Below are 14,020 nucleotides of genomic sequence, written 5' to 3' on the forward strand. Positions count from 1 at the left end.
CTGTCAGCCTGTTGTTTCCTCTCCTTAGTATTCTACAGTCATCATGTCTAGATCCACTATTTCTATAGATGTAACTGTCAGCCTGTTGTTTCCTCTCCTTAGTATTCTACAGTCATCATGTCTAGATCCACTATTTCTATAGATGTACCTGTCAGCCTGTTGTTTCCTCTCCTTAGTATTCTACAGTCATCATGTCTAGATCCACTATTTCTATAGATGTACCTGTCAGCCTGTTGTTTCCTCTCCTTAGTATTCTACAAACTCTTCCATTTACCACCGCTATCAACAAAGAGGAGGGAAAACGTCATTTACACTGCATGCATCACGCACGCAAGCACAGGCACAGGCACGCATAGACTTGCATGCACACACACAGAGAGAAATGAATACACATGTCACTGTGCTGAGAGATTGGCATGTCAGGGGGGTACATATTAACACTGTGCTGAGAGATTGGCATGTCAGGGGGGTACATATTAACACTGTGTTGAGAGATTGGCATGTCAGGCTGGGACATATTTACACTGCTTAGAGATTGGCATGTCAGGCTGGGACATATTTACACTGCTGAGAGATTGGCATGTCAGGGGGGTACATATTAACACTGTGCTGAGAGATTGGCATGTCAGGGGGGTACATATTAACACTGTGCTGAGAGATTGGCATGTCAGGGGGGTACATATTAACACTGTGTTGAGAGATTGGCATGTCAGGCTGGGACATATTTACACTGCTGAGAGATTGGCATGTCAGGGGGGTACATATTAACACTGCGCTGAGAGATTGGCATGTCAGGGGGTACATATTAACACTGTGCTGAGAGATTGGCATGTCAGGGGGGTACATATTAACACTGTGTTGAGAGATTGGCATGTCAGGGGGGTACATATTAACACTGTGTTGAGAGATTGGCATGTCAGGGGGGTACATATTAACTGCTGAGAGATTGGCATGTCAGGCTGGGACATATTTACACTGCTGAGAGATTGGCATGTCAGGGGGGTACATATTAACACTGTGCTGAGAGATTGGCATGTCAGGGGGTACATATTAACACTGTGCTGAGAGATTGGCATGTCAGGGGGGTACATATTAACAGTGTGTGTTTCAGGATTCCCCTGACTAGCAGGGAGTTGGGACATAAAGGACACACAAAGTGTTTAATGTGCCCTGACATGCCAATCTCTCTCTCTCACTCTTTCTCTCACACACACACACACACACACTCACACACTCACCTCAGTGCAGAGCAGCAGGGTGTAGTTACATAGAGGTCACCTACAGCAAGTCCTTTACTGTCTGCTTCTGAATCAACTCACCAGGGTGTAGTTACTGTGTACAGCTTCTAGAACATGTGTTCAAATGTATACATCACAGGTACAGTAGAGGGGCTAGGAATAAATATGTACTCTCTGTCTCTCTGCCTCTCTCTGCGTCTCTCTCTCAATTCAATTCAATTCAAGGGATTTATTGGCATGAGCAACATATATGTTTACATTGCCAATGCAACTGCAATAGATAATAAACAAAAGTGAAATAAACAAAAAGTTAACAGTAAATATTACACTCACAAAAATTCCAAAAGAATAAAGACATTTCAAATCTCATATTATGTCTATATACAGTGTTGTAAAGATGTGCAAATAGTTAAAGTACAAATGCGAAAATAATAAACATAAATATGGGTTGTATTTACAATGGTGTTTATTCTTCACTGGTTGCCCTTTTCTTGTGGCAACAGGTCACAAATCTTGCTGCTGTGATGGCACACTGTGGTATTTCACCCAATAGATATGGGAGTTTATCAAAATCGGGTTTGTTTTTGAATTCTTTGTGGATCTGTTTAATCTAAGGGAAATATGTGTCTCTAATATGGTCATACATTTGGCAGGAGGTTAGGAAGTGCAGCTCAGTTTCCACCTAATTCTGTGGGCAGTGTACACATAGCCTGTCTTCTCTTGAGAGCCAGGTCTGCCCCCTGCGGCCTTTCTCAATAGCAATGCTCACTGAGTCTGTACATAGTCAAAGCTTTCCTTAAGTTTGGGTCAGTCTTAGTGGTCAGGTATTCTGCCACTGTGTACTGTCTGTTTAGGGCCAAGTATCATTCTAGTTTGCTCCGTTTTCCAGTAAATTCTTTCTTTAAATGTGTCATGTAATTATCTTTTTGTTTTCTCATGATTTGGTTGGGTCTAATTGTGTTGCTGTCCAGTACCAGCTTGCTTAGGGGGCTCTTCTCCAGGTTAATTTCTCTGTAGGTCTCTCTCTCTTTTTCTCTCTCTCTCTTCCCCCTGACTCTCTTTCTCTCTGTCTGTGCTCTGTGTGTCAAGTAATGGACAATGTAGGCTACTAACGGCAATCAATTGACAAGTACATCACGGCGAAAGGAGCGGGCTAGCGGCAGACAGAGCAGAAGACGGGAGTGACAGTTGCAGTCATTGGCAGCACGTGAATAAGGTCCACCGTCTACCCCTCACACTGTTTCTCCCTCTACCGCTCGCTCGCGTTCCCGTTCTCTCTCTCTCGCTCCCTCTACATCCCCATCTCTCTCTCTGTATCGCTCTCTTTCCTCGTCCTCTCATTCTCAGTGTAATCAGTTTCCCTCTGCGGAGAAAGACCAAGAGAAAGCAAGCAGGACACTTTTTTTTACAGCCTGTTTGTGCCTCTGATCTGACCACAATGAAATCCTGGCAGCTGACTGGAGTGGTGGGAGATGTCCTTCAGGTAGGAACACATGCAGAGAAACAGAGAAACAGGGGAATGAGTGTACCAAGGTGGAGGAGGAGAGGAATTTAAAATGCAAACATGGAATGCTTTCAGTGCAGCATTGTGGCTGTTTTCAGCATGGGCTGATCACCCATCTCGCTCTCCCTCTCGCTCGCTCTCTCTCTGTCTCTCTCTCTCTGTCTCTCTCTCTCTGTCTCTCTCTCTCTGTATCTCTCTCTCTGTATCTCTCTCTCTCTCTCTCATGCCCTCTGTCTCTCTCTCTCTCTCTCTCTCTCTCTCTCTCTCTCTCTGGCTCTCCTCCTCTTCCTCCTTTTCCCACTAAAGGTATGTTTTATTTACGTGCTATTGCTCAGTTATAATCTGTTTTGGTGTGTGTGTGTGTGTGTGTGTGTGTGTTTTGCCTGAAGAGCAGTAGCCTACCTGAACCAGTGTTGTAATGACTGGGAAGATTAACTACTTTGACAGGTGTGGACTGTGTTCAGCACAGCATGCATTCTGACTCTCCTCTCCTGCTGCACGGTAAACGGTTAGACCTCGTTAAGATGTTGTTCCCGGTGTCGCCCCATTCATTTAGGCATGCGTTACCATCATCCGCTGTCCATCCATTGATGAAATGACCTTTCTGTTGATAAATGGTGTTTTATCCTGAGTTGAAGAGGTGCACTATGGGGAGTAATGACTATTCTAACAGGAAGAGAGAGTTTAGTATCAAGCTGACAGAGGTCTAATAATAAAGTGTAGAGAGAGCGAGCTGGTCTTATGAAACATACACTGCATTACATTAGGCGTTATGAAGGATACTGCATTAGATTAGGCTTTATGAAGGATACTGCATTACATTAGGCTTTATGAAGGATACTGCATTACATTAGGCTTTATGAAGGATACTGCATTACATTAGGCGTTATGAAGGATACTGCATTACATTAGGCGTTATGAAGGATACTGCATTACATTAGGCGTTATGAAGGATACTGCATTACATTAGGCGTTATTGTCATGTCCTGACCAGTTTAGGTATTATTTGTATTATAGTTTGGTCAGGACGTGGCAGAGGGTATTTGTTTTGGTTGGTTCGGGGTGGTTGGTTGTGTTTAGGGTGTGTGATTTGTTAGTTCTGGGTGTTGGGTATGTTCTAGGTTGTATTTTCTACGTTCTGTCTAGTTTAGTTTTTCTATGTTTAGGTTTGGGTGTGGACTCTCAATTGGAGGCAGGTGTTTCTATTTTCCTCTGATTGAGAGTCCTATATATAGGTATGTGTTTGGGGTTGTTAATGGTGGGTAGTTATATTTCGCACTGCTGTTATTATTGTAGCCTGTGAAACGGTCAGTCGGTCGGTCGGCCTTTGTTTTCTTGTTTTCCGTGTTCAACTTTATTTAATAAATTATAATGATGAGCACGCAACCCGCTGCGCCTTGGTCCTCTCTCTCCTACGAAAGCCGTGACAGAACTACCCACCAACAATGGACCAAGCAGCGGAGGAGGGAACAACAGGTGGAATATCGTGAGTCATGGACTTGGGAGGAGATTCTGGCCGGAGAGGGCCCATGGAGGAAGTCTGGGGAGGACCGGAATCGCTACTGGGGAACACGGCTGGCGAGGAAGCCGGAGAGGCAACCCCAATCATTTTTTTGGGGGGGGGGCACACGGGTAGGTTGGCTGGGTGAGGATTAAGTCCCAAGCCAAATCCCTGTGTTTTTTTCCAAACAACCATTGACTGGACAGGTCCCGTGCGTTGGGGTGATGGGTGCTGTGACGAGGCCGGGTATTTTCAGGCCGGTATGCGCAGTACCAGCGCCCTGCATGTGCCAGGGGAAAGTGGGCATCCAGCCAGTAGGGGTGATGCCAGTCCTGCGCTCGAGACCACCAGTGCGCCTCTACGGTCCAGTATTTCCCGCTACACGCACTATCCTTGAGGTGCGTGTCTCCAGGCTGGCAAGTCCAGTACCAACACCACGCATCAGGGTTCCAGTGCGTCAGCCCACTCAAACTCGGCCGGTTCCTGCTCGCCGCACTAGCCCGGAGGTGCGTGTCCCCAGGCTGGTACCTCCACTACCAGCACCACGCACCAGGCTGTCAGTGCGTCGGCTCAGTCAAGAGTCGCCAGAGCTGCTCGTCAGTCCAGAGTCGCCAGAGCTGCCCGTCAGTCCAGAGTCGCCAGAGCTGCCCGTCAGTCCAGAGTCGCCAGAGCTGCCCGTCAGTCCAGAGTCGCCAGAGCTGCCCGTCAGTCCAGAGTCGCCAGAACTGCCCATCAGTCCAGAGTCGCCAGAGCTGCCCAGTAATCAGGAGCTGCCAGAGTGGCCAGACTGCCCGGAGATGCCAGAGTGGCCAGACTGCCCGGAGATGCCAGACTGCCCCAGCGGCCAGGATCAGCCAGAGTGGCCCATCTGCCCAGAGTCTGCCGATGACCAAAACCCAAGGGAGTCTAGCAGCAACCTTGAACTGAGCAAGCCTGACAATTCAGAACTTAAAGAGATTAACTGTTTAATTGCTGAGTCTGCATACAGGGTGGAGAGGTGGAGGTCTGCCCATGATCCGAAGCAGGGGGAGTCTGCCTACGGTCCGAGGCTGATCGGGTCGGTCGGCACTCTGGAGGACAATAGGCCGGAGCCTGAACCACCACCTGCATAGGTGGGTTGGGGAGGGGGGGTTGTAGCACAAGTGCCGTCAGTGACGGCAGCCACCCTCCCTTCCCTCCCTTTACTTTAGGGGGATTTTTTGTTGTTTGGGTTTTGTTATTTCTTGAGGTGCTTCCGAGGTTAGCACCTTTAGGGGGGGGGGGGGTACTGTCACGTCCTGGCCAGGATAAGGGTTAATTGTTATTGTAGTTTGGTCAGGACGTGGCAGAGGGTATTCGTTTTATGTGGTTCGGGGTGGTGTGTTTGTTGAAGGGGCATTTGATTTAAGTATTCCGGGGTTTGTTGGGCACTGTCTGATATTCATGTATTCTATGTTTAGTCTAGTGAGTCTGTTTCTATGTTTGGTTAATTGGGGTTGGGACTCTCAGTTGAAGGCAGGTGTTGTCTATTTGCCTTTGATTGAGAGTCCCATATATTAGGATGTGTTTGTGTTTGTCATTGGTGGGAGATTGTTCTGTGTTTAGCCTTGTGCCTTGCCAGACTGTTTTGTTGATCGTTCGTTCTTTTGTTATTTTGGTGTTCATTTTGAATTTATTAAACGTCAAGATGAGCATACACATACCTGCTGCGTTTTGGTCCTCCTTTACCAACGACAACTGTGACAGTACCTGGTTATGGTCTAACCACAGTAGTCTACAGCCTTGCTTCTCTCCTAGCTGTACCTGGTTATAGTCTAACCACAGTAGTCTACAGCCTTGCTTCTCTCCTAGCTGTACCTGGTTATAGTCTAACCACAGTAGTCTACAGCCTTGCTTCTCTCCTAGCTGTACCTGATTATGGTCTAACCACAGTAGTCTACAGCCTTGCTTCCCTAACCTCACAAAGTTATACAGCTGCACCATTGAGAGCATGTTGACTGACAGCGTCACTGCCTGGTATGACAAGTGCTTGGTATCCGACCGACAAGTGCTTGGTATACACGCCCAGTGTGTGTGCGTGGGACCAAGCTTCCTGCCATCCAGGACCTCTATACCAGGCGATGTCAGAGGAAGGCCCTACAAAATGTCAAAGACTCCAACCACCCAAGTCATAGACTGTTCTCTCTGCTACCGCACGGCAAACAGTACCGATGCAGCAAGTCTGGAACCAACAGGACCCTGAACTGCTTCAATTGCTGCCTATTGAAAGTGATTTATGATGGAGCGGCGAGTATTGAAAGGTGTGTTCCCTAGGAGTGGTCTGTGTCTTCCAGTCTTAGACTATTGGTGATGTTTGGAACTAAAACCCCATCAGACAGGCTAGAGACTGGCGAGATTCTAAATCCACTGCTGTTGCACTACATATATCCTGAGTCCCAAAGGGAACTCTATTCCCTACATATTGCACTACGTTAGACTAGAGCTCTATGGACCCTGGTCAAATAAGGAATAGGGTGCCATTTTGGACCTCCCTGCATTACTTTAATACAGTTTAATATTTCTGTAATGGTCCAGAACTAGTGGTTTACTAGCTGTAACAGCTGGTAGAACTAGTGGTTTACTAGAACTAGTGGTTTACTAGCTGTAACAGCTGATAGAACTAGTGGTTTTACTAGCTGTAACGGCTGATAGAACTAGTGGTTTTACTAGCTGTGACGGCTGATAGAACTAGTGGTTTACTAGCTGTAACAGCTGATAGAACTAGTGTTTTACTAGCTGTAACGGCTGATAGAACTAGTGGTTTACTAGCTGTAACGGCTGATAGAACTAGTGGTTTACTAGCTGTGACAGCTGTGACCAAATAACCTTTTGTTGTGTTTTCTGCTGTCACCACAGATATTGACATTAAGTCGGCCTATGCACATTGCTTCACTGTGTGTGTGTGTGTGTGCGTGCACCACAGGAACCTGTTGTACAGTATTATTTCTCCAATGATAGAATGAAACAACTACATCCGTTTTCAGTGTTGAAAAGTTAAATGAAGTAATATGGTAATTGAACCTTCTGTCATAGGACCACTTCTTCTCATGACCAATGCATCATTGTGTTCGTATATTCAGACTGTGTACGGTTATTGTCACCAGTATGGATAGATGTGATATGGGTGTGTAGCATCCTTCGCTGAGCCACCTCTGCTTCCCTGACAAGACTGCTATCATCCCAAACTGCGTTCCTCTGTGTACACTTGGACCGTGAGTAGTTGATGGTCTTTATTGCTTGGCCTTCCTATCTCCAGGTTTCATAAACAAGTGGTTTGTTTCAGGTGTTTTCCAGACTGCTGCTATTCTGATCTTATAAACTACAGCATGTCTGGAAGCTCCACTGTTTCCATGGAAATAGAATCCAGAGCAGGTCTGGAAACTCCACTCTTCCCATGGAAATAGAATCTAGAGCATGTCTGGAAGCTCCACTGTTCCCATGGAAATACAATCTAGAGCAGGTCTGGAAGCTCCACTGTTCCCATGGAAATAGAATCTAGAGCAGGTCTGGAAGCTCCACTGTTTCCATGGAAACAGAATCTAGAGCAGGTCTGGAAGCTCCACTGTTCCCATGGAAATAGAATCTAGAGCAGGTCTGGAAGCTCCACTGTTTCCATGGAAATAGAATCTAGAGAATTTCTGGAAGCTCCACTGTTTCCATGGAAATAAAATCTAGAGCATGTCTGGAAGCTCCACTGTTCCCATGGAAATAGAATCTAGAGCATGTCTGGAAGCTCCACTGTTTCCATGGAAATCGAATCTAGAGCATGTCTGGAAGGTCCACTGTTCCCATGGAAATAGAATCTAGAGCATGTCTGGAAGGTCCACTGTTTCCATGGAAATAGAATCTTGAGCTTTTGTGGAAGTTCCACTGTTTCCATGGAAATCGAATCTAGAGCATGTCTGGAAGCTCCACTGTTCCCATGGAAATAGAATCTAGAGCATGTCTAGAAACTCCACTGTTTCCATGGAAATATAATCTAGAGCAGGTCTGGAAGCTCCACTGTTCCCATGGAAATAGAATCTAGAGCGGGTCTGGAAGCTCCACTGTTTCCATGGAAACAGAATCTAGAGCATGTCTGGAAGCTCCACTCTTCCCATGGAAATTGAATCTAGAGCATGTCTGGAAGCTCCACTGTTCCCATGGAAATATAATCTAGAGCAGGTCTGGAAGCTTCACTGTTTCCATGGAAACAGAATCTAGAGCAGGTCTGGAAGCTCCACTGTTTCCATAGAAATAGAATCTAGAGCATGTCTGGAAGCTCCACTGTTCCCATGGAAATATAATCTAGAGCAGGTCTGGAAGCTCCACTGTTTCCATGGAAATAGAATCTAGAGCATGTCTGGAAGCTCCACTGTTTCCATGGAAATAGAATCTAGAGCAGGTCTGGAAGCTCCACTGTTCCCATGGAAATAGAATCTAGAGCATGTCTGGAAGCTCCACTGTTCCCATGGAAATATAATCTAGAGCATTTGTGGAAGTTCTACTGTTTCCATGGAAATCGAATCTAGAGCATGTCTGGAAGCTCCACTGTTCCCATGGAAATAGAATCTAGAGCATGTCTAGAAACTCCACTGTTTCCATGGAAATCTAATCTAGAGCATGTCTGGAAGCTCCACTGTTCCCATGGAAATAGAATCTAGAGCATGTCTGGAAACTCCACTGTTCCCATGGAAATATAATCTAGAGCATGTCTGGAAGGTCCACTGTTCCCATGGAAATATAATCTAGAGCATGTCTGGAAGCTCCACTGTTCCAAATAATTATTTCATGCCCATGGAAATAGAATCTAGAGCATGTCTGGAAGGTCCACTGTTCCCATGGAAATATAATCTAGAGCATGTCTGGAAGGTCCACTGATCCCATGGAAATAGAATCTAGAGCATGTCTGGAAGCTCTACTGTTTCCAACGCCAGGCTATTATGTTATTAACAAGCTCTATTACAGCTCCCAGTCCATATCCACCTCATATATTCACCCCCCACAAATTAGGGAAACAAACATTCTTTCCTATTGTCCCCCATTGTAAAAGAGCCAACTTCATTGTTGATTTCTTGTTATACAGAAATAACAAAACATGGTGAAAAGCTGCTGTGTTGTCAATGTACCAGGTAAAAAATCCTGACCTATGGTTCACAATGCTCCCACTTAGGAAAATAGAACATGCGAGAAGAGCCCTATGGCTTCAGGCTATTCGGTGTGGAAGAGTGGGAAATTGACCCAGTGTCCAATTAGGCTACACGTAGCGCTTAATGTTCCGGTTGCTAGCTAGCTAGCACTCACTCACGTCGCTGCTAGCACCGTCATGAAAAGGGGCATGAGGAAAGCCCTACAATATTACAACATTTTGTGAAGTGAGAATGCTTGGGAGTAAAGTCATCTTTTCTTAAATGTGGTTTTGTACAGCACCTTCAGAAAGCATTTCCACCCCTTGACTTTTTCCACATTTTGTTGTGTTAAAGTGGGATTAAAATGGATTGAATTGTAATTTTGGGATTTGCCCAAAACATAATGCTTTGTATTGAGGACAAAAAAGTTAATTTCATTGCCAATTTATTTTGTAGTATTACTACAGTGCCTTATTGCAAACAGGAAGCATGCTTTCGAATATCTTTATTCTGTACATTCTTCCTTCTTTTCACTCTGTAATTAAGATAAGTATTGTGGAGTAACTACAATGTTGTTGATCCATCCTCAGTTTTCTCCTATCACAGCCATTAAACTCTGTAACTGTTTTAAAGTCAACATTGGCCTCATGGTGAAATCACTGAGCGGTTTCCTTCTTCTCCGGCAAGCAGTGGTGGAAAAAGTACCCAATTGTCATACTTGCGTAAAAGTAAAGATAACTTAAAAGAAAATGACTCATGTAAATGTCACCCAGTAAAATACTACTTGACTAAAAGTCTAAAAGTGTTTGGTTTTAAATGTACTTAAGTATCAAAAGTAAAAGTATAAACCATTTAAAATGTATTATATTAAGCAAACCAGACGACACGATTTTCATGTTTTCTTTATTTACGGATAGCCAGTGTCAACACTCAGACATAACTTACAAACGAAGCATTTGAGGGGTGTGAATACTTTCTGAAGGCACTGTAATTGACTAAAACAAGCAGACAACAAGACAATTGCGTTTGTAAAAGGTTACGTTTTTGTTGCGAGCCAATGGGGTAACCTAGGTAACGACAAGTTGTTTTCCCCACAGGGGGGTGGGGCCACAACGTTCTATCTAATGCAGACTGGGAATTTACACCAGAAGTCACAGTAGAGGACTGGAGGTCTAGATTCTAAAACAACACAGACATTCTTACATGGTTCTATAGCCTTTAAAGATTACCACCTGTCAACATGCTCCTTTGGAATGCTTGGAAATTATGGCACAATCAGAACTCTATTTCACAGATCTCTGAGACAGGAAGTACCAGTACCAGATCACTGTGGAGTTATATACAGGGTGTACCAGTACCAGATCAATGTGGAGCTATATACAGGAAGTACCAGTACCAGATCAATGTGGAGCTATATACAGGGTGTACCAGTACCAGGTCAATGTGGAGCTATATACAGGGTGTACCAGTACCAGGTCAATGTGGAGCTATATACAGGGTGTACCAGTACCAGATCACTGTGGAGCTATATACAGGGTGTAGCAGTACCAGATCACTGTGGAGCTATATACAGGAAGTACCAGTACCAGATCAATGTGCAGCTATATACAGGAAGTACCAGTACTAGATCAATGTGGAGCTATATACAGGAAGTACCAGTACCAGGTCAATATGGAGCTATATACAGGGAGTACCAGGTCAATGTGGAGCTATTTACAGGAAGGACCAGTACCAGGTCAATGTGGAGCTATATACAGGGAGTACCAGGTCAATGTGGAGCTATACACAGGGAGTACCAGTACCAGATCAATGTGGAGCTATATACAGGAAGTACCAGTATCAGATCAATGTGGAGCTATATACAGGGTGTACCAGTACCAGATCAATGTGGAGCTATATACAGGAAGTACCAGTACCAGATCAATGTGGAGCTATATACAGGAAGTACCAGTGCCAGATCAATGTGGAGCTATATACAGGAAGTACCAGTATCAGATCAATGTAGACAGGTACAAGGTATTTGAGGTAGATATGTACTTGAAGGCAGGGTAAAGTGACTAGACATCAGGATAGATATTAATAATAAGGTATTTGAGGTAGATATGTACATGAAGGCAGGGTAAAGTGACTAGACATCAGGATAGATAATAATAATAAGGTATTTGAGGTAGATATGTACATGAAGGCAGGGTAAAGTGACTAGACATCATGATAGATAATAAGGTATTTGAGGTAGATATGTACACGAAGGCAGGGTAAAGGGACTAGGCATCAGGAAAGATAATAATAAGGTATTTGAGGTAGATATGTACATGAAGGCAGGGTAAAGTGACTAGGCATCAGGATAGATAATAATAAGGTATTTGAGGTAGATATGTACATGAAGGCAGGGTAAAGTGACTAGGCATCAGGATAGATAATAATAAGGTATTTGAGGTAGATATGTACATGAAGGCAGGGTAAAGTGACTAGGCATCAGGATAGATAATAATAATAAGGTATTTGAGGTAGATGTGTACATGAAGGCAGGGTAAAGTGACTAGGCATCAGGATAGATAATAATAAGGTATTTGAGGTAGATATGTACATGAAGGCAGGGTAAAGTGACTAGGCATCAGGATAGATAATAAGGTATTTGAGGTAGATATGTACATGAAGGCAGGGTAAAGTGACTAGACATCAGGATAGATAATAATAAGGTATTCGAGGTAGATATGTACATGAAGGCAGGGTAAAGTGACTAGACATCAGGATAGATAATAATAAGAGTAAAATATAGAACAGAGTAGCCGCAGCATGAGTGTAAATGTGTGTGAGGCAAATTGGTGCTGTGACGTCGCGGCAACGGCAAAATCTCATCAAGCGACTTCTAGCAACAAATCAAGGAACAAAAAGCGATTCTCACCAATAAATTGTTGGCAATTAAAATGATCAATGGAATGACGTTGAACGTCTGTTGGGATGTTCACCATCTAGCTAACTATAGTACATGTTCTCCATCTAGCTAACTATAGTACATGTTCTCCATCTAGCTAACTATAGTACATGTTCTCCATCTAGCTAACTATAGTACATGTTCTCCATCTAGCTAACTATAGTACATGTTCTCCATCTAGCCAACTATAGTACATGTTCTCCATCTAGCTAACTATAGTACATGTTCTCCATCTAGCTAACTATAGTACATGTTCTCCATCTAGCTAACTATAGTACATGTTCTCCATCTAGCTAACTATAGTACATGTTCTCCATCTAGCCAACTATAGTACATGTTCTCCATCTAGCTAACTATAGTACATGTTCTCCATCTAGCTAACTATAGTACATGTTCTCCATCTAGCCAACTATAGTACATGTTCTCCATCTAGCCAACTATAGTACATGTTCTCCATCTAGCCAACTATAGTACATGTTCTCCATCTAGCCAACTATAGTACATGTTCTCCATCTAGCTAACTATAGTACATGTTCTCCATCTAGCTAACTATAGCACATGTTCTCCATCTAGCTAACTATAGTACATGTTCTCCATCTAGCTAACTATAGTACATGTTCTCCATCTAGCTAACTATAGTACATGTTCTCCATCTAGCTAACTATAGTACATGTTCTCCATCTAGCTAACTATAGTACATGTTCTCCATCTAGCTAACTATAGTACATGTTCTCCATCTAGCTAACTATAGTACATGTTCTCCATCTAGCTAACTATAGTACATGACTTGAAATGACACTACTGTTTACAGTCATCTTTATTTATTGACAGCGCTGAAGTGGTGAGAGTATTTGTGATTTTATTAAAAGATTTTCAAAGCAGTTTAGCCAGGAGAGATCATCCTAGATCTTCCTGGCTAGCTATAATGCCATACTTGGTCTAGCTAACCTTTTGTTCACAGTACATTAAGCAGAAACAGTCTAGCTACATGGTGAAATTGGATGAATAATCATAATTGACATACATTTGTATTCCCCAGTGTTTTTTCACATCATGTCAGCATCATTTGTTTCCTTTCTGACACAGAAAATGACTCCATTAAATCCATATCTGTTGCTTGTGTTGCTTGTGAGTAAGACATTGTTCTTAAAAATGTTTGCCCTAAAATGGTGTCATCCTTGTATTCTATGGCCAGAAAAATGAAATCTTGTTTTCAGAAAATGTTGTTGAGGCTTATTTAAAATAGTGTCTTAGCCATGATCTAACTGATGGTTATCATACATGGAGAGCAGGACTAATACTCTGAGAGGATATACTGAGGATCTAACTGATGGTTAGTAGAGGTGGAGAGCAGGACTAATACTCTGTTATAACCTCGCTACTGTTATAGCCTCGCTACTGTTATAGCCTCGCTACTGTTATAGTCTCGCTACTGTATATAGCCTCGCTACTGTTATAGCCTCGCTACTGTATATAGCCTCGCTACTGTATATAGCCTCGCTACTGTATATAGCCTCACTACTGTATATAGCCCCGCTACTGTTATAGCCTCGCTACTGTATATAGCCTCGCTACTGTTATAGCCTCGCTACTGTATATAGCCTCGCTACTGTATATAGCCTCACTACTGTATATAGCCCTGCTACTGTTATAGCCTCGCTACTGTTATAGCCTCGCTACTGTATATAGCCTCGCTACTGTATATAGCCCCGCTAC

General features: G+C 43.7%; 1 pseudogene; it reads left to right on the forward strand.

Annotated features, from left to right (window-relative positions):
- The first annotated feature begins 2,582 nt into the window (after window positions 1-2,582).
- Window positions 2,583-14,020, forward strand: part of LOC106594842 (RNA binding protein fox-1 homolog 1-like) — a 695,930-nt pseudogene continuing 684,492 nt past the window's right edge.

The sequence above is a fragment of the Salmo salar genome, chromosome ssa06 (assembly GCF_905237065.1).
Source record: "Salmo salar chromosome ssa06, Ssal_v3.1, whole genome shotgun sequence".
Classification (NCBI taxonomy): domain Eukaryota; kingdom Metazoa; phylum Chordata; class Actinopteri; order Salmoniformes; family Salmonidae; genus Salmo; species Salmo salar.